The 24522-nt window shown below is 45.6% G+C and overlaps 2 protein-coding genes and 1 long non-coding RNA gene across 3 annotated transcripts in view; 1 reads left to right on the forward strand and 2 right to left on the reverse strand.

Moving 5' to 3' along the window:
• KIAA1958 (KIAA1958 ortholog) overlaps window positions 1-8628 on the reverse strand; it is a 73065-nt gene extending 64437 nt beyond the window's left edge. The window contains exon 1 of the mRNA XM_056323821.1: window positions 8526-8628. The gene's annotated coding sequence lies outside the window, so the exon portion shown is untranslated. The remainder of the gene's footprint in view (window positions 1-8525) is intronic.
• The window catches only part of INIP (INTS3 and NABP interacting protein), a 231057-nt gene that overhangs the window by 103356 nt on the left and 103179 nt on the right, over window positions 1-24522 (forward strand). The gene's annotated exons all lie outside the window — the stretch shown is intronic.
• On the reverse strand, window positions 14731-24057 carry LOC130142271 (uncharacterized). Its single transcript, XR_008819342.1, has 2 exons — window positions 19074-24057; window positions 14731-16522 (listed from the first exon to the last, which is right to left on the reverse strand). It is a non-coding gene; the product is annotated as an uncharacterized LOC130142271 (long non-coding RNA).

A 24522-nucleotide genomic window follows, 5' to 3' on the forward strand; every position in this document is an offset into this window, starting at 1 on the left:
TTACTTAGATTGCAATGGTTAATAGTGCATATCTTTGCTATATGGCTCTGAGCTGCTATTTCTCCTTGACTCCTGGCTAGACCAAAACACATTTTGACCATCCTTATTAGACTGTTCAAATGCATACGGCAAACATTAAAGCAGATGCAGCGTATTGAAGAGAGCTCAATTAAAGTGTGAAATGTTTCTTGCAAATAAAGGGTCAGGTGAATAACCACCCTCCATATAAATTGCCTCATGTTGTATTCCAGTAATGCACCACTATCTTGTGGAGCTGTTTCAAAACACAACTTATTTGTGATGCTCAGTATAATGTATAATCTTGCAATGCAAAAGAAAATGTAAATCCAAATTTACAATTTTTTTTATTTTTTTCTCTGCCAGACAGTCTTTTCTTTCATACATGTAAATGCATTACTAGAGAAAGTCTGCTGTACATTTCCATACTGAAATTAGTCTCATTATTTTGGAATCAACTATCTACCCAGACAAAAGTGTTAGCTGAATGGGAAACATATTCACAGACAGTTTTGGAAAAAAATACAGGAAAAATGCATGGAACTTAATTATCTACTAAAATTTGCAAGTATTAATTGACTAGTGCTTCTGTTTCTGGGAGGATGATTCACCTGTGTTTTGCTGGATTGTACCATAACATCTAAGATGTTATAGGACTGAGCCCTTAGACTGTTTATGGTAAGACAAAGGAAAAAAAACCTACACACATATTTTTTATATATATATATGTATATATGGTATATAATTTTCTGGCTTTCTTCCCTCACCCCCACAATAAATATCTTCTATCCCTCAAATCAAGACAGATTTGTAAAATCAAAATATCTGACCCAGCTTTCCCCAGCCAAACAATCTTCATCAGTCACCAGTATTTCAATCAAATCACACACCCTGTTCATCAAACACTCAACGCTGTGCCTGATTTTTAGGCTGATGCCAGGCACCAGGTCAGACAAAGTGGGTGGAGCCCTACGTTGCTTGTTCAATTCATAATATTAAGTTCAGTGAAAATACGTCCTTTATGGGGTTCTTAGCTATACCCTGCTATGAAGCGAAGCTGTTCGCAGAAAAAGCTACTAACTGAAAGAGGTTTTGGACACAAGTATTTGCATGGGGTTTTTTGCACATCTAGACTTCGGGGCACAAGTTTGTAACTCAAGAAGAATCTACATTGAAATGTAAACTGAAATCTAGAAGATTTGGAATTACCAACATGCTGGTGGATATTTAATGTTCATTCATTTTTTATAAAGACAGCACTTCTTTTTAACTGGTTTATTTCCACAAAAACTATCTGGGTTTTTTGGAAATGAGAGATGGAGATGTTAAACCTGATTGGTTTAACATTAAGTCATCAACAAACACCAAGTCTGCTAAAATTGCTAGAATTCACACATCTGGCACAGACTATGCCAAGCACTTTACAAAACAGTTTCAACTGTAGTTAACTGGTTGCACAATAAATGTTTGCCTCTTGGGTCTAAAAAATTTGGTGCTGAGCCTGCAAGTAAGAGCTCAGTTTTTAGAATGTCACCCTTGATTTTATAGTTACAGAGAAGGCTAAAAAATGCTTTAAGTAAAAAAGGAAAAAAATAAAAAATAAATAAAACAAAAACCCAGACATGATTTTCCCCCTAACAGAGCTAAACAAAGACAATATGAAATCTAAATTTCAGACAGGAAAGTTAAACATGAAAGAAAAAAGACGCTATAAAAAGCTTTCAGTTACAATAAAATCTGAGTAGGTATTTAACCTCACAGTGTAAAGTGGCACAACCTGGTATGACTATGGACTGCTGTAGGGAGACAATCCATACGATGGAGAATAGAAAATGTTCCACTGAATGAGTACATCAGCATCTCTGTGCAAAGCCGACTCAACAGCAAGGATCAAAATCTCACAGATTAAAAAGTGTCAGCTTCTACATTTTAAGAACAGTTCATTAATTTTTTTCCATCCTGCAATATTTTGCAAATTCTATGCTATGACATTTGGAGTGTTACCAGCTAAAATATGCTGGCTCCTTATGGTGTGTTGCAGTGGATTTTGCGAACTATCACAGGGCGACACGGGTTTTCCCTACAGCTTCAGGAGAACACTTAGCAGAGAACGTAAATACAGACTCTCCCCTCCATACTTAGATGGCAGAGACACCAGAGTACAGAAATAATGGTCTGCAGCGGTTCAAGGAGAGGAGACAAACAGGAAAATTAAGAAAACACTGCAACACCAAGTGCACACTAAAATCTCACCTTTCCCTAGTTTTGGCTGCCATTCTGGAAACACAGTGTGCACAGCCACATGGAAGCCCTGACTTAGCCCAGCTAATATGTAAATACCATGCTAGCATGCTGTCCAAAAAAGGGAGGAGGTTTCTAGCTGTTCGAGAGTTTTCCTGCATCAGGACTACTTCTAGGGAGGTATCGGTACTGTGACAAGGACAAAGCTAAAGATATGCCAATTGAAAAATATTTTCATTTTGCCACAGCATTTTGCTCTTCAGGCCACTGACATCCCTCCATGCACCTGTTCACACACCACAGGTGTCATGCCACTCCGCGTTAGAGGTTGCGCTTTGCAGTCACTTACAACTTCAGATAGGCACCCTTTCTCCCCACCCTATTTACTATTAAAACAATTGAGTTTCTGGTTGTCTGTCTTCAGCATTATAGAGAAACGTCCATTATACTCTTGCTCTAGAGAAAAACTTCTGACAGACAAGGAGTTTGAACATGGAAGAAAAATCACTAAAAATTAGGGCTCCTCCTTAAGCAGATTCAAAGTTCCTCTTTCCCTGCTGGCAGACACTCATTTAACCTCGTTGTAAGGGCCTCCCATGTCAGCATCCTTGCAGGTTACCCCAGAGCTTCGTGAGCCTTTTTCTTGGAAAGCACATTTTGATGCCTAGCCCTCATCTTCTCTCCTACTGAAAATTATTGTTCCCTGTTCTGCCCACCTTGGCCGTGAAGAAAGTTAGTCCCTTCCCCTTTGCAGAGTTTTTGTTCTTTTTTTTTTGCTAAAAAAGTTTTGGCCAAAAAATTGCTACCCAGCTTATAAACTCAGCATTTCCCCAGTCCTACCACAGAGCAGAACCCTGTGTTTTACATCTCACAGCCTGTCACCTCCAGCCCAGATCTCCAATCTATTGAGGTGATTTTGAAATTTGATTCTGTACTCCCACACCTTTACAGTTCCTTCCAGCCTTGTGCTCCACACAGGTGCAATATGGAGGGTGGTGCATTATTCCTTCCACTGTATCATTTGAGAAAACACTGGCTAGGACCAGGAGCAGGACAGATCCCAGCAGAACCACAGCTCCCTCACCTCGTAAGTCAGACACCTTCTCCGCGAGACCTATCTTTTCTTTCTCATCTGACTCCAGAATACAACACTAATATTAGTAAGAATAATAATAAAAACATACATATCATGTTAATATACATTAAATTATAATATATTAAATAATATAAATGAAATTATATCAGAATAACAAAATAAACTATATATAGTACAAATATATAATATCGCATGTATTTATAAATAAGCATAATTTTATATTGGTATATTATTCATACTGATATATGATACATCCTTACATATTTATAAAATATAACAGCGGTTATTTCGGGTCACTGCTGGGCAAACTGTTACATGATTTCCCAAAACAGCTTGTAAACCACAGCCCCTGACTATGTGGAAATTTAATCCCACCAAATAAATGGCTGGGTTCAGCAGAGGCATACTAGAAACTCTGCTTTTTCCTCGGCGGGTGGGGTGGGGTGTGCAGGGGCAGGGGACTGCATTTGACACTGGCAGCCGAAACAGCAGAACCCAAAAACAGCTTTCAACAAGAGCTCTTTTGTTCGTGGGTCAGCACACCTCCACACAGGGGAAAACACCGATTTCAAATGCTGCTGCCTCTAAAACTGAAGACAATCAGTGATCAGGAGCCTAAATACGGTGTTATGTCTGGCTATTAGCCTCTTCACACCTTTCCACTTGGAGCCTTCCCTTTAAATTGGATTTCTAATTTACCGCTGGTTCCAGTTAGTTTTATTGTTTGTCACAACAGGCAGCAATCTTTAAGGCAGGATGGGTTAATACACAGTTAAGTACCACAGGTCATTTAGAGGCTTCTGGCAGGGTAAAGAAAGAATTTCAGTGTAAACTACTAGCTCATCAGTGTTTTTTGCTTTTCTCCAGCCTTAATCCATGACAGGATAGCCACTGAAATTCAAAACTACTAAATTAAGTTGTGCCAGCTTTACACATATTTTGAATAACACTGCTATAGAAAATAAATGTATCACGGATACCTTCCCTGTCTATTTCTTTCATTAAGAGGGTTCACAGGTGAAGGGACTAAGCAATAAAGCTTTCAAACTATAGCGCTAGTGATTGAAGAAAACAAAGCTACTTTTCACCTAGTCCAGTTGCCAAAGCTAAGCAACATGTTTGTTGGGTGTTTGCCCACTTTAAAAAACATTTTGGAGGGCTTTTTTGCCTGATTGTCCACACTGACCAAAGACACTTTACTGGAGATCACAGAGGAAAATAATAGGGCAGACCATACAAAAAAGGGTGGGGAAATTAATGAAATAAACTAAGCTGGAGAGAAAAAGGGAGAGGCATCTCTTCCCTTCCCTTATCTTTTCCAGTTATCTTAGTTACGATTTATAAAAAAAGTGTGTAAAATACTTTAGGTATAGTGGCTGATCTTAGAAAATAATTACCTCGAACTATTGCAGTGGAAATAAAGACTTGCAGAAGGTCACAGTGTTCACTCTGTGAATACCATGAATCTAACACTGTGACAAGAAAACTTCCATTCCTGTAAGTTTTCACAAGCCTAAAACCCTAAGGTGCCTGGGTCCAACAGGACTCATGCGGTGTCTCTGAGCTAACACCAGTCAAGTGAACAGAAGCTTCTGGATCCTGCCTGTTGCTAAACAATAAATAAGAAATGGGAATGGAGCAATATGAAGGAACTCTCCAGCAATACGACGACTGTGATAAAAACTGCCAGACCAGAAAATGTGGGAAACACCTGTAATTGAGAATAGCCCCCAGATGACACAAAATAACTTACTATTTTACACATAGATCAGTCAGCCACAGAAGAGGTACACAAAGCTCAAACTACACCCAAGATCTGGGATACATCCTTTTCACCATACCCTTCCCAGAAGAAAACAAAAATACTCAATAGTTACCCGCTTATATCCCATCCGTGTACGTGCGACTGAGGCTAAATTACAATACATTCTCACTGTGCTGAAGGCATCTATTATTTTATTTCTGTTTCCATTTCGACTGCTCAAGTTTGGACAGTCATGAACAAGACCTTTTACTTACTTAAGGGCCCAGAATTACCAAACCACAAAAACATAATCAGTGGCCAGCCAGGGGTCTCGTTAAGGAATCTGTGCAGTGTACTTGTTACCACGGAGACAGGAGAGGGCTGGCACACTGTAATTTCTGTCTTGCAAGAGAATTCACTAACCCTGCAAGTAAATGAAGTTCATAAATCAACAAATCAGGGCCAAGGTCAAGCAACTGAAGATGAAGCAGTCGTGCTCCACGGGTCTTCTTCATTATTAATTGTACTAAGTTGTAAGACTTTCAAGTTCCTCTGAGCTACTATGCAGGTCCGTCACAGAAAGATGTGACTGAATCTAACGCTCCTCTTTGAATACTTTTCACAGAAAAGGAACCAGAAAAGCTGATAAAAATTTGCACTACTTTAAGTCATTAACCTTCATCTCACCCCATTTGACTTTGCAGAAAGGTGTGTAGCAACAACCCTTGAAAGCAGAGCCTTATGTTCAGCTAGTTACACTTGAATTACCGGGTACAAACCTCGAGAGGACTAATTGCCATATACGTTTCTGTGAAGTGCCTTACAAACAGCAGTTAATTTTCACACCACCTCTGTGAGCTGTGAATGGATGCATGGATGCATTATCACTCCCAGAGCGCAGATGTGGAAAAACAGCGGCACTGTAGAAATGAGTGCCGAGGCTGGAATTACAGGTCTGCCTACACTTCAGACCTTCAGACCTCTTCTGTCTGCATTTTATAATTATCAGGGAAGAAAGGCAGAGAGGCATAAGGTCGTGAGACTGAATACAGTGAAAGGTGACACTGCTGAAACTCCCAGAGTGTCTGTTGACCTGGAGTGTGTGAACACACAACAGCCCAGTCAAACTGGCACCAAGGCAAGGTTCGGTGGCCACTTAATGAAGCAGCACCTGGCAACTGCGGGTTGAACTGCTAACAAAGCAAACTGCTACTGCTTTGGAAACTCAGTGACTATAAACTCGTTATCATTGTGTGAATGAAACAGAATTATACTGTCCTTCTGAAACTTTCAGTAAGTTCAGTTGTAGGAAACTTCCTGGTGTAGTACAGAGACTACCAGCACACAGATGTATCAGCACAGGAACAACATCAATATATATTTGCTTAAAAACCAAACCAAACAAACCACCAGCTGGCTAACAATGGCTAGAGAAGTACTTGAGCTGTTACAGTTTCTCCACAAGTGTTAAGTTACCTCGTGAAAACCTAGCTATTTTAGTGGCATACAAAGAAGACCTATGTTACATTCTTGAGACGAGTTACTGGCAACACCAGAAAGAGTAACTCCACCGTCTCTCACAAGCAGCTTTGTGCCGCATTGTCCATCTGTTATCCCCTGAACACTTTCTGTTAATACTTCGTTCAGACTGTATCTTTTTGCCAATTCTTATCTCTGTTGGGTGCAAGAGTTTTTAAACTATCGGGTCAGTTTGTTACTTTAGCTAGAAAGGATTTCAAAGAGCTAACGAACTGGAGCACATGGCTGAAGAGCAGCTTTCTGCTGAAAGCCGCAGGTGGATGAGCAAGAGGGACAGTGGTTATCGCTCAGCCAGGTCGCATGCCAGGCTCAGCACAGAGCAGCAAGTGACAGCATAAACCCTGTGACTTACGACTTGTTACTTCTGTATGGCCTTAGAAGTGGACAAAAAATAGGCTCTGCCAAGCTTGAAGTCACGTTGGAAAAGTCATCCTGAGACAACTGGCAGACCTGACACCCCAAGGCCATTCTACCCGGCTCCCGGTGAGCCCTGTCAGCTGGAAGGGTCCCAGCGCCGTGGGGCAGGCTGCAGCCGCGGCACCGTGCTGGCGGGGGTAATTAGGTTAATTGCGGTACCACGTGGGTACAGCCCTCTCGGTGTGAGCTCCGAGTTACGGGGAGGTGAACCGGAGCAGCCGCGGGAGAACAGGAACTGGTCACTCTTGACCTGAAAAGACCTTTTGGGGTTACTCTGTTTAAAGAAGTATTCATTTATCTGCAAATCAACAGAAGAAAAAAAAAAAAAAAAAAAAGGAAAAAACATTGCTGTTCCCGGCAGTTCACGGTCAAGCTTTAGCATCTATCGCAGATTTAGCTTTGCAGCACTACTTGCAGAGGCTGTATTTCCGAAAAGGATAGTGGGGGAATGGTGGAGAAGGCAGGGAAAAGCAAACTTCATGGATTAACAATTCAAACGTTGAAAGCCAGGGGACCTCAATTTTTACCCAGTGTATTGTTTTGTTTCTGTGACAGATCTTCATTCACTCAAATGGAAACAGCCTTACTCTAACCTAGTACTACTGAATAACCAGCTGCGTTCAGGGGATATTTATAACCGTTAATACTGTAGATGGAAGGTGAGTTTTAACGTATGTGTCACAGTTACCCCTTTGGTTGCAGAGTGGCTCTGTTTCTGACGGCCAGAATTAAATTGTGGAAGGCTCAGTGTTATCTCCCCACCGTTCTCACTCTTTTCCTTTGCACTTCACCATCTTTTCCATGCTTGTTCCACAGTTTTCTGGGTTCCCTTACCGCTCCTGCCTTGTCTGGTTGACAAGCCAAGTTTGCGAGGGGCTGCCTTCCCCAGTGCGCACCCCACTGCCTGCTCGGGCTGAGGGTGAGGGAGACCCCCACCTCGGCGCCCCCTGCCCTCCTGCGGGAGGGGGCGGAGGGGGCGGGGGGAGGGGAGCAAACCATAGTGCCAGGCGCTGCTCTTCTGCCTCCCGCTCGGTGCGGCCACCAGACCGCGGGGTCCCCAAACGCTAGCCCCCCCAGCTGCCCCCTCCCACCTCTCTTTCAGCCCGGAGAGCGGGCAGGAAGGCTCGCTTTTCTTTTTGCAAGAGGGTGCAACGGGGGGTGGAGGGGTCACCCCCTTCCCTATACCCTGCCAAACCCCGAACCCTCCTGCCACTCCTGCCCCTGCCGCCCCCCCCCCCCCCCCCCTCGCCCCTTGTACGAGCACCTCCCGTGTAGCGGGCGAGGGGGGCACCTACCCCTGCCACACTGCACGCTGCCCCGGGCGGGGGGCTGTGTCTGCCCGGGGAAGCTTCCCGGAGAGCCCCGCGCTGCGCACAAAGGGAGACACGGGCACACCGGCCGCCCCCGCGGGGGCAGCGCTGGATGCGCACCCGCACCCGCACCCGCGGCGCAGCCCGGCGCGTCACCTACCTGCAGGTGCCTGTCTGCGGGAGCGCGGGCGGGGGGGCAGTGCGATATCGCCTGTATTGCATGGGAGGGTTACTGTGGTATTGCTCGGGGGCTGGGGAGGGGGGGCTGCTTGGGTCCCTCCGCCCTCTTCCTCCTCCTCCTCCTCCTCCCCCTCCTCCTCCGCCCCCCCCCCCCCCCCCCCGCGCGCTTGTGCGCGTGTGTGCGCTGCCCTGCGCGGTGGTACTCCGCGCCGGAGGAGGCAGCGGCGGGCTCCGGCTCCTGTCAGCTACCGGAAACCGGCGCTGGTCACACACACCGCAGGAAGTGTGCAATGGCACGCCCGCGCCCGCCGCCCCGCACACCGGCCCCGGCCCGGGGCAGCCCGCCCGCTGCCGTGTCGCCGCAGGGGCGGGCGCGCTGCGAGCCGGGCGCTGGCGGCTCCGCGCCGCACGGCGTGGCGCAGGGCGGGGGGCGGCCCTGGGCGGCGGTGGTCGCCGTGCGGGAGAGCGGCTCTGACTGCACCGCCATGGGTGGGAGCGTTACCTTTAAAAACAAGGAGAGAAACGCGTGCGCACAAGCGGGGCTGCCTCGCTAATACCGAGGACCGGGTTCTCAACTGACATTGAAACACTAATTCCGGTTGTTCTGGATGAGGGTCTGTTGGCTTAACACCGGCTGAGTTAGAGCAGCCGTGTCCAAATGACTGCTGCTCAGTTGTTTTGTGCAGATGCAGAGACACAATTTACTGTCACTTCACTTTTTTGCATGAGATCATAGGTATAGTGTCGTGCCATGTGTGTACATCAGTCTACGCGGGGTACATATATATGTACATGTATATGTGCACCCCCCCTACAACTGCATGTAGGGCAATAAAAATCACCATTTATCTGTTGTGAGAACTGCAATTTCCTTGATTTGTCTGCCACTACAGAGCTCAACAGCACCATTACTCATACTGGGATTTTTTTGCAATTAATCATGGGAGACCTCATCATGCGCTTGCAGCATTTTCTCTGGGTGTTGGTTCTCCCACAATAAGCGAGGCGCATGCCAAAGCAAACTCCACTCACCTCGTCGGTTGGGCTTTTTTCCCTGCCTTGTTGCATCACTCCAGAAGGACACGGGCCTGGCTGCTGCTGGGAGAGTATCAGCCTTCCAAGCCGGCTGCTCCATGCCCCAGAGGTTTCCTTTCCTTATCTTCCCTATGCCAACATTTGCAAAACTTGAAAGGGCTAACACATGCTGCTAGCTACAATGGCAACAATGCTTACACAAGAGTATAATGGAGGCAATCTGGAACTGTATTTGTGCCAAAATTAATGCTCTTTCTGGGTTTGCCTGTGATGCAGCAGGGGAATTTGGTAGCAGTGTTAACCTCGCCGGGGGAAGATTGCCATCCCTTCTGCTCTTGTTATTTTCAGTAAGATGTTATTGTCATGTCATTGCATCTCAGCAGAGTTTAAGGGTTCGGTGCTTAGACTCCTAAAGATGGAGAACGCTAAATGGAAGAAGGAATTACTCCGGGGAGTAAAGGGAGAGTCTGCCTCCATGTGTAATGATCAAACACGCAACACCCTGCTCCCACATCTTGCTTTTAGTGCAGGGACATGGAGCCAAAGCACTGACAATACTGAGGACAAGACTAGCACCTTCCCGAACTCTGCTGTGTCCCCAGGCTCCTGCCAGGGGCTAGTCTGGGCTGCTCTTCAGGGGTATGACCCCACAGCACCCCTCAGGCCATCAAATACACCTGGGAAGAAGCTGCATGGGTCATATGGTTCAAACCAGTGCTCCAAGCTGGGGCTGCTGAGCTCTTTTCAAGATCAAATAGTTAAATTTTCACAAATAATGGCAATAAGGAATTCCTCCAGAGGAGAACTGCCTTCTAAACAAACATTCTGCATCTTTGGGGGCCTTAAAACCAGGTACTTCATGTGCAGTCAGGCTGTTCACCTCCCTTCTGCAGCAGAGGAGCTGACATTGCTGGCCATAGCTTCTGTGTAGACTGCTGAATTGCACATGAATTTATTTTTTGCAGTTGACTTTGCAGAGCACTTGGAAGCAGTCCACAAGTCACAGTTTGAAAGCCATTACCTGTCATATGGCTTTTTCATCCTCATTTCTGGTACCTCCTTCCTTTCTCCCCACTCCTTTGCATTTTTTCTTTGCTTTTTTCCTCTCATATCTGTGGCAACAGGACAAAGTGGACTCCAAACATGCCCTCCTCCCACCTTCTCCTCCCGCCTCTTTCTACCCCTTTGTCACTTCTTTATTGTTAGGAGCAGCCCCAGGTCAATGCTGTGTCTGCAGTCACTAATTAAAAAGAGGGTTTGAAAATGCTTCTTCAACCTACGACATGGTTGCTTGGCTGTTGTGCCCTATTATCATCACAGTGTTGTACACAGGCTTGTAATTGCATCAGAGGTTTCTGGTTCATATCGTATGCACTACCAAAGAGCTCAGCTAGCCCAATAATGTCACCAGCACTTCAATGCAGAACTGCAGTTTTAGATTAATTCCTTTTAGGTCACTGCCTGTATTAGTAACTGCACTGGAAGGGCAGTGAGCAGTGTGCACCAATGTTCCTGGCAAAGCAATGTTTTCTCTGGGAGGGAGAGCTGCTGGTGTTGGCTTGACAGGACTGTGCTGGCCACTGTGGGGTGGGCAGGCAGACTGCCCTGCCTCTGCGCAGCCACGGGACTGCCACAGTGAGGTGGCGTTATAGCTGGTTATTTCTCCTCTTGCTCCTTACTTGGCATAAAACACATCGAGGCAGAGCTCTGACTGTTGGCATGGACACCTGCCAGAGGTGCTAAGCATCTCTTCGTAGATGGTCCACACACTCAGATGGGGCAGCAGGGTTCTGTCATTAATGCAGTGGGCTGAGGAAGAAGGTGTACTACATCCTTATCCCAGACCTAACATAAACTTGGCTTCTGTGACCTCAGGCAACTCACTAACCTCTGTTTACCCATCTGTGCTATGACCATTTATCAGCCCTGTCAGGCTGTATGACAAGGGAGGATTTGCTCACTCCAGGCCCCAGTGTTAAGAAAACTGCTCCTGGTGCTCAGTGGGAGCTCATGCTCTCCCTTCTTGAACTGATGGACAGTTTGCTGGATTACCTGCTATCCCAGCAACACCAGTGCCACCAGCAGGCCAAAACAAGTGCGCAATGGCTAAAGTGTCCCAGATACAAGAACTGAGTCTTCCACCAGGAAAGACCAGCTGGGCCAGCAGGCTGTAAAATAGGATGTGTAAGTTGCCAAACAGAAGGGAAAGGAATTGCTGCCCTCCTCTTTGGAAACACCTGACTATGCTTGAAGAGAGGTCCCATGGTCATGGAGAGTTACAGCTACATCAGTGCCACCACCTCATAGAAAACTCACAGACACCCAGTGACTGCATGGCTTCATTGTGAACCTCCTCAGCTTCCTCAGCATCCCTCCAGCACCGCGTTGTTCAAGCAGTAACAGAGCAGAGCTTGGCTTTTCCCAGGGAAGTTCGCAGTGAGAAAAGATGGGTACCAACTCATATCAGTGGCACAGGCAAGGGCCTGTTCCCCATTTGTGCAGGACTGGCAAGTGAGCTGGGATTCATGCTGAGAGGTTTGTTTCTCCTGCCCAGCTCTGCCCTGCATTTGACCCAGGCTGCAAGGAAGCAATGAATGAGTCACATCCCTACAGTTTGTGCCCCAGCTGTGCTTGTTTGCTCCTGCCCAGCTGTGCAGGGTCTGCCAGCACATACATATGCTCTCCGCCAGCCCTCACCAGTGGTTGTGAACCTGACCCCATGCTAAAAGCTTTGCCAGCTGTAACACAAAGGGAAAGCAGCACCCCTGTGAAATTCCCCCAGCACTCCCAGCAGAAGGGAAACTGCTCTGGGAGGTGCTGAACGAGCTGGGAGGGAGAAAAGGGTGATCAGAAAATACTTCTGTTTTAAGCAAAAGGCTGGCCATATGCTAAAGACCTAGCACAAGAGCAGCTGGGATGAGAGTGAAAGGCCAAGAATGATGCTCTTGACCACACATAGGTTTTGATCAAGACTGGCTGCACCACAGGAACGGAGGCAGTATCAGGCCACTGCCACAGCAGGCTTTTTCATCACTTCACCACAAGTTCCCATGGGCATGTCTCATCCAAGGTCTGCTGATCATGGCTGGAGCCAGCCAAATGCAGATCACAAACCAGTGTCTCATCACAGTAGGAATACTCTGCTGTGTTTTTCAAAGGTAAGTTCCTCAGAGGAGCGTGTGCCTGACCAAACTAGCTGCTGCAAGAAGTTAAGCTAGAACAACTTTTGAGTCAGGAAAAATTCCTTGCACAGTCAGTAGCTTGTTGAAAAAGGCAGCCCCTCGAGACAGCAGCGTAAGTTAAAAAAAAAAATAAATTCATTTTTAGACTTCACGTGCTGTGACCCAAGCAAGATTTGACCCCATCAGCTGGAGCATGGACAGAGTAATATCTGGGAGGCCCCAGAAGGTCCCAGAAGAGCTGCAGTGCTTGGCAGAGCCTTGTGGTGTCCCACACTGCCTCCTTTGTACCACTTGGAAGGACCCTGTTTTAGTCAGCCACCCAGTATGCAGGCAGACAGCTGGATCTTCACTGGGAATCCCTCCAGATGCATCAAAGATACAAGCACAGAAAAGATACAAGCTGGGGAGCCAGCTTCCCAGCCCAAACATCAGTGTCTCATTCTGGAGCTGTCCTGCGGTCCCCTCTCAGAGGACTAAACATGAAGTAGACCCACTCAGCCTTTGATTACACACCTCTTTGGGTGAAAGGGCTTGGTGAGAGACAGGCATTTGCAAGTCGGTATTAGTGGGCTGGACAAGGGGTGTGGGTTCCCTGGTGGGACATCAATGCTTTGGAAGGGCAGAGTGAGAGGTGGGTCTGTGGGACAGGTACACCTTCCAGACACCCAGCCATGAAGACTGGAAGTCAAGGACAGCAATGTGGGTGGCAGTTTCCTCCCTAATAGCAGAAAGACAAGTGGTCTGACTTGCAGACAACTGGTATGACAAGTGGAGATGGGGTATTACAACACTTCTGCAATGCTGGGGGTTAGTGAATAAGAAGGCAGAGTCCTTCTTTATGGCCTGTGGGGAGGGCTTTGTATCCCTGCATTTTCAGTAACAGGGTAGAAGAGCTACACTGGTGTAGGCAGGACCAGAATAAAAACTATCAAGTGGGCTGAGAGCACCTCTGTGGACACCAGCTGTCTGGCACTGTCAGGGAGTAAAGCACAGGACAGGACAGGGATGCTGCTATCAGGAAGTTCCTTGGAAAATTGATTATAAAGAGAACCGAATATAGCAGCGACTAACATGTTTGTGGAATTTCTTTCAGGTTTCCTGTATAAAACATTGGAAATTTAATGTTTGAAAGGTCAGTTCATTTACCAAGGCATGGCAAAGCAGCATCACAACATGATCCATTTGTGCGAGTGATCCTTAAAGAGAAAGAGCAACCAGGCAACTTCTCCCCCACACCTTCTTTTTATGTAAGGAAGGTTTTTAAAAGCAGAGCCTGTGAAGCATCATATCCATATTCCTGGAACATCTGTAATTAAATACACACAATATTTCAAAGCAAAGCACTGCCAGTTCATTTATACTACACTTCCCTGCCAGTCCAAAAAGTACCCGGGGGGGGGCCTGCATGTTTCTCTAAGATCTTTTTTACTTCTGGAGATGATTTCAGAACAAATTCATCTTTGGTAAACCATGGTCCTTCTGCTCTGACAGCCCTTCACCACAGCATCTGGTTGCACCTTGCTTGACAGTACTTCACTTGTAATCCTGCTTGTAATGCTGACCCTACATCCCTGCTCCACAGGTCAGAAACCACAGCATAGAGAGATAAAGGGATCCACAAGAGTGGAAGACATGCTCCCTTCTCTGTCAATAGCAAGGCACACAAGCCCACAAGGGGCCTGATTCGAACAGGGAGGCTTGAGGAGAGTGGTCTTTTGCTCCAGCCGCCTGCAGTAGATTGCTATAGTTAGGTGTTGCAAATACTGCTCTGCCTGACTGGCGCAGGGCAGACTTATGCAAGTGCTCAAGCGGACGTCTTTCTGGTCCTGTGGGAAACACCAGGCTGAATTAGAAGGGGTGGGCAGGCAAGAAGTGTTCTGAGCTTTTTTCCTAAGTAGAAAAGCACCCGACTCACAGTGACTGGGTTTGTTAGCATTGCAGTCAGCCATCAACTTTAAAAAAAAAAAAAAAAAAAAAAAAGGCAAAATGCCTAGTTTCAAGTCAGAGTTACAATCTGAGTGAATAAGAATGTGTACTGATGAAATGCAAAAGAGATACCAGCTTACAACTCCTACAGAAAGATGGTATTACCCAGGAAGAGCTCTCAATTTTCTTCTTGCCCCATCTGGAGCCACTAACAACCTGACAGAGGTACCTGTTAGTTTTCTCCTGACCAAGACCTCAAGCTGTCATGTTCGGCAGCCACTTTTCCCTCACATGTGCATGATGCTGCAGAAAACACTGCAGACAAATCCTGTCACTATGGGTGTCACAAAGCTATTTCACATCCACACCTGAGCATATCAGAGCAGAAATCACTTCCTGCTGGCCCTTCCCTTGAGAGATTTGTTACTAGACTGCAACCAACAGTTAGCAGTCACACAGGAAAAGGCATATGAAGATCAGCCCCCAAGGTGCTTTTGAAAGTCCTATGCTACTTCACCAGAGGCCTGAAATAACCTTGAGAATCCAGTCTATGCATTTTCAGAGTTGTCACCACACAACTCTGCTTTGTATGAAATTCCTGTGGATTTTAATTTAATTTGCTTTCCAGATTCCTCTTGTCTGATACAGCTCCAGGGAGTCCGAGAAGTCTCATTTTCAGCACTCATTACACCTTACTACACAAATGAAGCAGTTCCAGTCTCTTTTTCTCATGGAAGGACAAATGAGGTTGACAGTGCTCTCTGTGTGTAGATCAGACAGAATATGAACTACAATACAGAAAAGCTTCTGATTTCTTCCATGTTTGCTTGCGAGACAGAGCTCTTACAAAAATGTTTTGAAAATGTAAAGAATGAGCTTCTTTCCATATTGAACATTACTTCTGCTTTAGTTGAATAATGTGAATGTCTTACAGGCAAAAAAAGACTAACCTGGAAAATAAAAAACATAGAGCAGCCATCAGCAAGAAGGCATTGAGACAGAAAACGATGGGACTAGAGTTCTCCATTGCCTCTGACTTGATAGAAGCTCCCTGATTGTTTTGGGAAGACTCATAATGATAGTAGAGAAACCTGGGGTTTTGGTGGAACAGGACATACCTGTGGCAACAGCAGGTGAGTGTCAGCTGTTGTGTGACAAAAATACACAGGTAAACCACAGCAATTTAAACAAAAGCCTTAATAATGAGTATGGTAAAAATGTATAATAACAGCTTAACAAGAAACCCACTTGAAAGAAAGCAGGGGACTTGGCAGTATAAGTATGCACTAATTATAGGATGGAGATTTGACTGACATTAGTAAGCACGTACAGTGTGTAATTTCTGTACATAGGATAAGGACAATGGGCTGTTTCTATGTCTAAGAAATTGCAATGCTTTGGTCTCTAGCCCATGACCTCAAGTTATTCCCTAATGTGCTTTACAACACAGAGAGTGGCTTTCAAATGCAACTGGGTCATGCTTTTCACCCACTTACACTACTAGCTGTGCGTTCCTGGGTTCAGAAAAGGGGTTGCTTTCTACAAGCGACATATGAAGGCTGTAGCAGACCCACAGCACGTTCTTTTTTTTTCCCTCTCTCAATGACGATCTGTGAGGGCAGACCTGCTTTTTTACAGGATGCCTTACAGAGCTCACAGTGCAACCACAAAAAGGTGGAGGGTGGGGAAGGGCTTTGCAGTGACGGAGCTGGACTGATGCGGGGGCTGATTTTCAGTTCCACCACAGAAATCCTGGGGCCATTTCCAGCCTTTGGTGCAGTTGCCCATCTGTAACAGGTTGACAACAGTCTTCTTGTTTGAGGGCTCTCCTTTCCTTCAAAGAAAAGAAAATAACATCAGCCAAGGTGGTAAACATGAAGATGGGTCATTGTTTACTTATGATATGTACAACTGTCACCATCACAGGAGCTTTGCCAGGACTATGGCAAAGAAAATAACCAAGTGAGCCAGCTGGGTTTGTTTCCTCCCAGCTTTGGGTGAGGCACCCACATTACTCTTGTCTTTCTTCAGGTTTTTGCCTGAGGTAAACTTAGAAGTTCGAGAGACCTGATTTTCAGTGAATAGATGTGACCTTGGGCACGCTGCTTTTACAGTAAAGTCTGGATGACAAAATTCCCTTTTATAATTGTTTAGCAGAAACGGTAAACTCTTAGCTTATAAAGAAAAAGCTAACAACATCTTTCTGGACAATTTTTTTTCTAATGGAGTATAAATTATATTTCTAGGAAAAAAAACCTGAATTCTGTGCACTGGCTTTATGCTATTTAGTCTCCCAATACCATATCTCACACATACTCAACGTACAATAGTTGTAATCAGCAAGATTACAACTGAGGTAATGCTATGGTAGTTATCGTCCACGCTGCTAAAACTGACCATTATGGGAAGGTATGTTCTGAGAGTGATGCTCATGCTATGTGGTTCCCGTCAACAGGAGAAAGTAAGAAGAGGGAAACATGCTTAAAATTACAGCTCATATTGAAGAAAATTAACACAACTCTTTTTTTTTTTTTTTTTGTCTTGCGTAGAGACTGAGCTTAACCATAGACCTTGAGCTTAACCATGCCATGCATAAACAACAATGAGCACTTTCCTGCCTATTTGGTTTTGAAGTTCTCATGTATGGAAGTCTGAGTCCAATCTTGTCATCACAATCTAATTGTGTGAACCCTCTTTTAGCACTGTACAGCAAATACCAGACATGGCAACTGCTGCACATACACGTGCACAAGTGCCTTCACCTTTGCAATGCCAAGGCCCTTCTGTGCACACTTCTGTGGCCAGCCTTTCACTTGCAGCTTTGCAGCCTTCCACCCGAACTGCTGTTTCAGTCTTTCTCCCTTCTCCTTCCTATGCTGTTGCCTTTGTGCTGTTATTCTCATGGCATTCCACCTGCAGATCTCAGTGTTCTAATAGGTTCGCATGGAAAGCAATTGATAACAGACTGAGAGTCCCTGCTTTCTTGCCCCTGTGTTTCCTGCCTGTTTTGTAACTTTACATTAGGGGAAAAACAATACTTGGCAAATAGAAAAGTAGATAATAGTAATGTAAATATCCCATAGGCATTACCAGCCATAAACATGTGCAAAGTGGAGTGACTGCATGTACCACCTGCAACTGATTAAATGTGATCCTGACAGCAACATACGCAGGAACAACCAAGAGGGAGTTTGTCTGGGTCCTAACGCCAAGCACAGAGTTAACAGAGGAAAAAGCCTGACAAGAATAGTTATAGTCACCTCCCTCCTCCTCACTGCTTGCTGACACTGGAAAGGACACTTTTCTAGGGTCCCCACTGCTTTGCTTCTTGGCTGGCTGCTGAGCAGTTTCCCCCTTCCTTCTCTTTCCATTCTTTTTCCCCGATGGTAACTTCAAGTTGGTGCGTGGTCCCTACTGATAAAACACTGTAAACCAGGTAGACAGGTAAACCTGTCTCAAAAAGTGTGATCATACTGTCCCCATACAGTTGGCAAGGTGCCCTCCTCTTCCTTTGGCATCAGCCTGCGGTGGGAATGGTGGGAAGCAGAGCTACAGAGGAACAGCTACACCCCAGTAAAAAATACTGACTCTATGTATTATTGCTTGGGTTAGTTATATTTAGATATTGTTTAACTTCACTATGTAAAGCAACATCTTATTCTAGGATAGAACAGGAGAAGAACTAAGATTAAGCAACACTCCATTGTAAGGGCTGAGATGCAGTGGTTTTACTTTCTGTCAGTGTTAAGCATTCAGGCTCATGTTCTTCCAAACCAAGACCCTTCCTGACAACAAAGCATTACGTCTCCCTGATCACTTTGGTGGAGCAAGCATAACAAGTCCTGGTGCTTTGTCACCGAGGGGTACACCCTCCCTCCTACCCTGGTGCAGGGACTTCGTACCAGATGCGAGGGAAGGCACGGATACAGATTTTGCTATTGCCACAAAGCTGCTTATCCCATCCTACCCCGCTGATGAACCCTGTTAAGAGTAGGAGAAGATGCTGATGCACGTTACCAAGCCGTACCCTCCAGCAAGCGGGCTGCGCGCCTGGCAGCACAGCACCGCACCGCGCCGCGCCGCACAGCACGGCACAACACGGCACGGCACGGCACGGCACGGCACGGCACGGCACGGCACGGCACGGCACCGCACGGCACGGCACGGCACGGCACGACGCGGCACCGCACGGCACGGCACCGCACGGCAACACCCGGCGGTGCCCGGCCGCGCTCCCTCTGCTGGCGCCCGGCAGCTGCGTCCTTGCCAGCCCCCGCAAAACGGGGGAACACACCAGCAGAAGAGCTGAGACTGCACTGAAGAGGTGGGAGAGAAGACCTGGAACCTGGAACCAGAGCCCTTGGGCACACGAAGCACAGGCTTACATTTCCTTCGCGGCACGGTGAGCCATCGGTCCGGCTCACTACTGCCAGCAGCATGCCGATGGTGTCTGTGTTCTACATAGGTCTTGGAGCAGTTTTTTCTATTATCAGTTGGAGGTGTCACCCAAAGAACCTGCAGCCTTCTCTCCAGTTACTCATAGTAGCAGAATAGTCACAATTTGTTTAGTTTAGTCCATTTTCATGGGCCTCAAAAGCTGTGAACTAAGCAACAGATTAAAATGCAACACATTTCTGCCCTCATATAAAAATCCTCTGCATAATGCACATTCTGCCATTACAGCACCCCTTTACAGGTCTCATCCTAACAGTGCACAGCAAACTGGCATGTTTTTCAGCCATGTCTGCTTACGGCAGAAACTCCAGCAATGGCATAATATGAACGTTCGTAATGCAAGGATCAAATATCCCAAACACTCAGCGCCACCAGGTGCCACAGTACCCATCCCGTGCCACAGGCACAGCAGTGAGATGCTGCCACGAACGAGTGGTTTAGGTTAAGTTGCTTAAAGAATCACCATCAAAGGCATGAATGAAATAGATGATCTCCAGAGGTCCCTTCCCACCCTGACCATTCTATGATTCTCTGTGAATATCAGCCCAGGCCCTGCCATCAGCTTTTGGCAATGGACTTTCCTTAGGATCGCAGACTTGGGAGCTTGAGAACTCTGAGAAGTGTCCCTGTCCTGCAGTCCAGGAGAGCTCAAAGTGCCTCACTTAGGACTGCTGTTTATTTGTTTGGAGACTTCAGTCATCAGTAATCTTCCATCCTGGCCACATTCTGAGTCAGTAATAAATTACATTTTTAAAAAAAATTCCATTGACAGTGGTATTTTACTACTTGGAACCATAATAAAGAATGTCCCCGGGCTTGTTAAAGGATGATCAAGGCCATCAGGCAGTAGTGCTGTTCAGGTAAGAAATGTTTCTGGTACAGCCAGTGCCATTCCGCACCTCATCCATGCAAGAGATGCCAGTATGATCGAGGGACACTTGAGTGCTAACTCATTACAGAGGGGCTGAGGCCTAAACAGGGATTCCTGAGATAGCAGAGCAGCCCCCGGGAGGGGTGAGATGCATCACCATAGATACCCACCCATGCCACCTTATCTGAGGGGAAGGCAGCGGGATACTTAGCCACATGCTCATGATGCTGCCAGTGGGATGCACATTTATCCTGGGTCAAGTAGCATAGTGTAAATACATTTAACTGAAAAACAAGAGGTCCAAGTTTTCTGGTTTTCCTTCTTCTTGTTAATGAATTGCTTGTCCTGTTGGGTGTGAATCCATTACCGCTTATACCAGTCGAAGTGTGGGATGTGGTAGCCTGCCCTTCTCTCCCTGGCATAAGCAATTTTCATACAACTGCATCAGGGGTCAGGCACTGCCCTGATCTGGCTGCCAGCAGCAGCCAGCATCCCCCAGAGCAGCATGGTGAGCTCTCACTCTTCTAGCATGCAAGCAACACCACTGATGTACCAGACAGAGAAGAAACACAGTGGCAAGTTGGAGACAGGTTGTGCTGCTCTGGATCCATCTCCACAAAAGCACTTTCCTTCTAAAGATTATACCTTTCTCTAGGATTACACAGGCATCACAGTCCATCACCAAATGACATTCACAACTACCAACCATTCTGCGCAAGAGCAGTATGACTGATTACACAAGAAACACACAGCATTAACTATAGACACAGGCAAAGAAGCAAGTATGCAGACTCTTCCTCCAGGTGCCAGGACATAGTTAATATTGAATTGGATGCTGCACACCTTTCCCCTCCACCCTCACAGTCCTGAAAAACTTTTCAGTAAAAGAGTTGCACAGAACGGAAAACTGCAAAGGCACGGGGTTGATGATGAAATACATAAGAAATTAAACCTTTCTCCTTATACCCAAGTTCTTCGTTTCAGTTCTTGTAGTGTTACAAGACAGTGTTTGGAAATGTACTTTGAATATGTGTGTTCAATTGAAAAACATTTTCTAGTATCTGTAGGTTTCAGAAGATTATTTTAAGGTGGATCCCTAAAGAAACAAAATTTATGTGACTATTTTGCACACAAGCACATACATTGTGTTTTCCAATAGCTTGAGATTATTAGACTTTTTTAATAGTATCTGATAGAGATGGTCAGTTCCTACAAGCTTTGTGAAACACTACAGGAGAGAAAAATGCTGTTTGTCTCCCAGTCAGAGGAAAAGTTAGTGCTGAGTTCAGCTTTTACAGAAACATGTTGTGCATTCCCCAATCCTGGGATCAGAACTTGCATCTCATTAGACATCAGGTAATTCAAAGGTAAGACAACATTATAAGAAGCAAATTTCTATTAGGTCTACATCTCACAGTAACAGAGGACAGTTTGCAATTAGAGGAAGACATGAAAATGAAAAAAACTATCATTGAAACATCAGAATTTTGGGACATAATTTTTCTTTTAATCATTACAACAAGTTATTAAGAAAAATGTCTTTGGTGGTGGGCATCACAATCAGACTGAATTGTGCCTTCTTTAACAATTATGGATTTTATTGATAGTTATACTGCATCAAAGTAAAATCAGGACTGGCATTTTAAAACAGTATTGTAGTTACAGACGAAAGGCCAGTGTTCTACTAATGTTCGAAAATGAAAAGCGGCAGCATCTTTTCCAGACTCACTGCTAGTACTATGTCACCTTTAACACCTGATTTTCCTGAGATAAGAGCCATGATTGGCTTTAGCTTACCTATGAAGAAGAAACAGAATCATCAGAAAAAGAGAAGGAACTGGCTGTGCACAGGAAACAGAAATATTGCTAGAGTAAGATGTTCCAGTTCTTTAGAAATCCATGTTTGGTATATATTTTGTATTATTCGTGTGCTAAAAATGCTGAACCAGACTCTGCAATTAAGTCTCATACCCTTAAAATATCTCAGTCTAACAATGTATTTCCATATATCTGTATCTACCTATCTACATCTCACAATATTGAAGCACTTTGCTGAAAAGGAGGGGGCTGATTAATTGAAATCCACTTTTAAAGGTATTTTTTGAGGACTTGATTATAATTATTAACTTAATAGATAATTCTGCTTTCATGATTAATCTACTATCTTCTGACTTAATTTTAAAGTTTTGCTAAAGAAGGTTCAGAACTGTTTAGAACAGTGAGAAATGTGGAAATCACACTTACAAACCAGTGCAGCAATATAACGTTATGAAAGTTGTGACATTAACTCTTGTCCAACTAATATTTCACCAATAAAAGCCTTTTCTAGAGTCAGACCAAACTCAGTTAAGAGGGGCAATTGCATCAGATGTTCTATGCTGTGTCTTAATTAAATTATTAGATTATGGTTGATTTTAACTGAGAGAAGACCATATACATCAGGGGAAAAGAAACAAACCAGGTTATTTTTCTACCACGTTCTGCTGCAAAGCAGTGCACATTTAGGAAGCACAGGTCAGAGATGTGCAGAAGTCCAACAGTTTGACTGGATCCTTTCTGAAGCTACACGCGCTGCTAAAATTCCAGCACCTGGTTAGTAAAAGCAGCAGAAGCTTTTATGACTCTTGGCAGCACTTTTTGTGAGTTGCTGTGCTGTTGTGAGACTTTTTCTCCTGTGCCTCTCCAGGACCCAGTTTTGCAGAGGAAAATCTGTTTGAAACGGCAGCTGTAGAGCTCCATTGACATCCCTGCGGATGCCTCACCCTGCCACTGCAGGGGAAGATCCCTCCCCCTCCCTGCCCCATCCCAGTTTTCTGCCTTCTGAAAGCAAACGCTGCCCCTCCTAGGCAGTGTTTTAGAGAGGGATGCTCTCGGATTGGAGGGACAAAGCCGACCTGGAGAAAGAGGAGTAAGTCAAGTCTGGCCCAGAGTGAAAGGAGAACTACTGCAGGCTCGGAGGCCGGTGTGTAACATTTGTGATGCGAGTGGAAAGCAAAGTTGCTGTGGCACGTGGTTTACATGCATTCTCTAACTGGGGCTGGAAACTTGAACCTCTTGGCTTTTTCCATGGAGTTACGGAAAGCAGCACAAGCTTTATGCAGAGCGCTGAATCGCACGTCCCTTCAGACGGAAAACCTGTGGTCCGAGAGGCTTTATTGTCAAGTATGCTTCAAACTGGAGTTGATCTTTTGCTTTTCAAAAATGCGGTGATGCTTTGTGTAAGCCAGACATCTTTCAGGCGCTCTTAAAACTTGTTAAGTTTCTCAGGAGGTTTGGATTGGGCCCATTGAGGGGGGCTGGGGAGGGGGCATTGGATTAAATGTGGCTGCTGGGAAACTGTTGACTTTAACGTAAAGCCTTTAAGGGAAGTAATTGCCGTTTTGGAAAATCAAGGGTTTGGCACTTGCGCGCGGCTCCCTGCATTGGCATTGTGGCTCTGGACTTGAACTTCGCGCCGCGTTGAGACAGCCGCTTTTTGTGTTGAGAGGACCGTGACCAGTAAGGTACAGAGAGCTGCGTAGGTGCGCTGTCTCATTAGAAACCAGCATTTGTTTTTACAAGGTAGCAGCTCTGTTGCAAACACTGTGTTGGATCATTTTACAAACAGGGAGAAGTGTAACTGGGTGACCTGCGCAACCTTCTTGCTCGATAGCGTTTGCAAACTCAGGGAGTGGTCTTGCCTTCCCTGGAACCGTATTGTGCTGTGGCTGTAGCCGTTCCTTTTGTGTTTAGGGGGCCTTCTTGGTAAATCGATGGAGGGGTTTGCCTGGCTGGAAGACTGTGCTCATTACTTTTGCCCTTAAAGAGTGTTAGAAGTCAATGATGTACAGGTTTTGCTTTCTTCCTCATCTTTACCCTCCGCTTCCCCCTTTGCCTTTAGGAAATTAGCAGGATGCACTCTCTTCATCACAGGCGCAAGCCGGGGCATTGGCAAGGCCATTGCTTTGAAAGCTGCCAAGGACGGTGCCAACATTGTGATAGCTGCCAAGACAGCTGAGCCCCATCCTACTCTTCCAGGGACTATCTACACTGCTGCAGCAGAGAGTAAGTTGTAACAAATGAGGACAGGGTTCAGGTACTGGGCTGGGTGTGTGCCCTAGTTTAATTGCTGTACCTGAGTGGAAACCTGTGTAGACTCCCTCAGCTCCAACTTACCTTCAATACAGTCAGTTTTGTGCTTCTCTTGCCTCCCAGGACTGCTGGGAGGTATCAAAATATTACTGTAATGAAGATGCCCGTGCATATAGATGTGAAAATGCTACGTTAATTGAGATGTATGTGTGTCCCATACACATTCTCAGCGTTGAGATTTGCTTTGGGCTTCCCTGTTCTTTTTGCAGTGTGTGAAAAGGTTTCAACTTGAGCGTGTGATTTTCAGTGTCTTCTTGAAGCATGTCATCAAATGAGAGATTCTCAGTAGGCTCACGCTGTTTGCTCCACCCGAGAGCAAATTTTAACATGTTTAATTTTTTAATTGTGCAGTTGAAGCGGCTGGAGGAAAGGCTTTG

Source organism: Falco biarmicus, chromosome Z (assembly GCF_023638135.1).
Source record: "Falco biarmicus isolate bFalBia1 chromosome Z, bFalBia1.pri, whole genome shotgun sequence".
Lineage (NCBI taxonomy): Eukaryota > Metazoa > Chordata > Aves > Falconiformes > Falconidae > Falco > Falco biarmicus.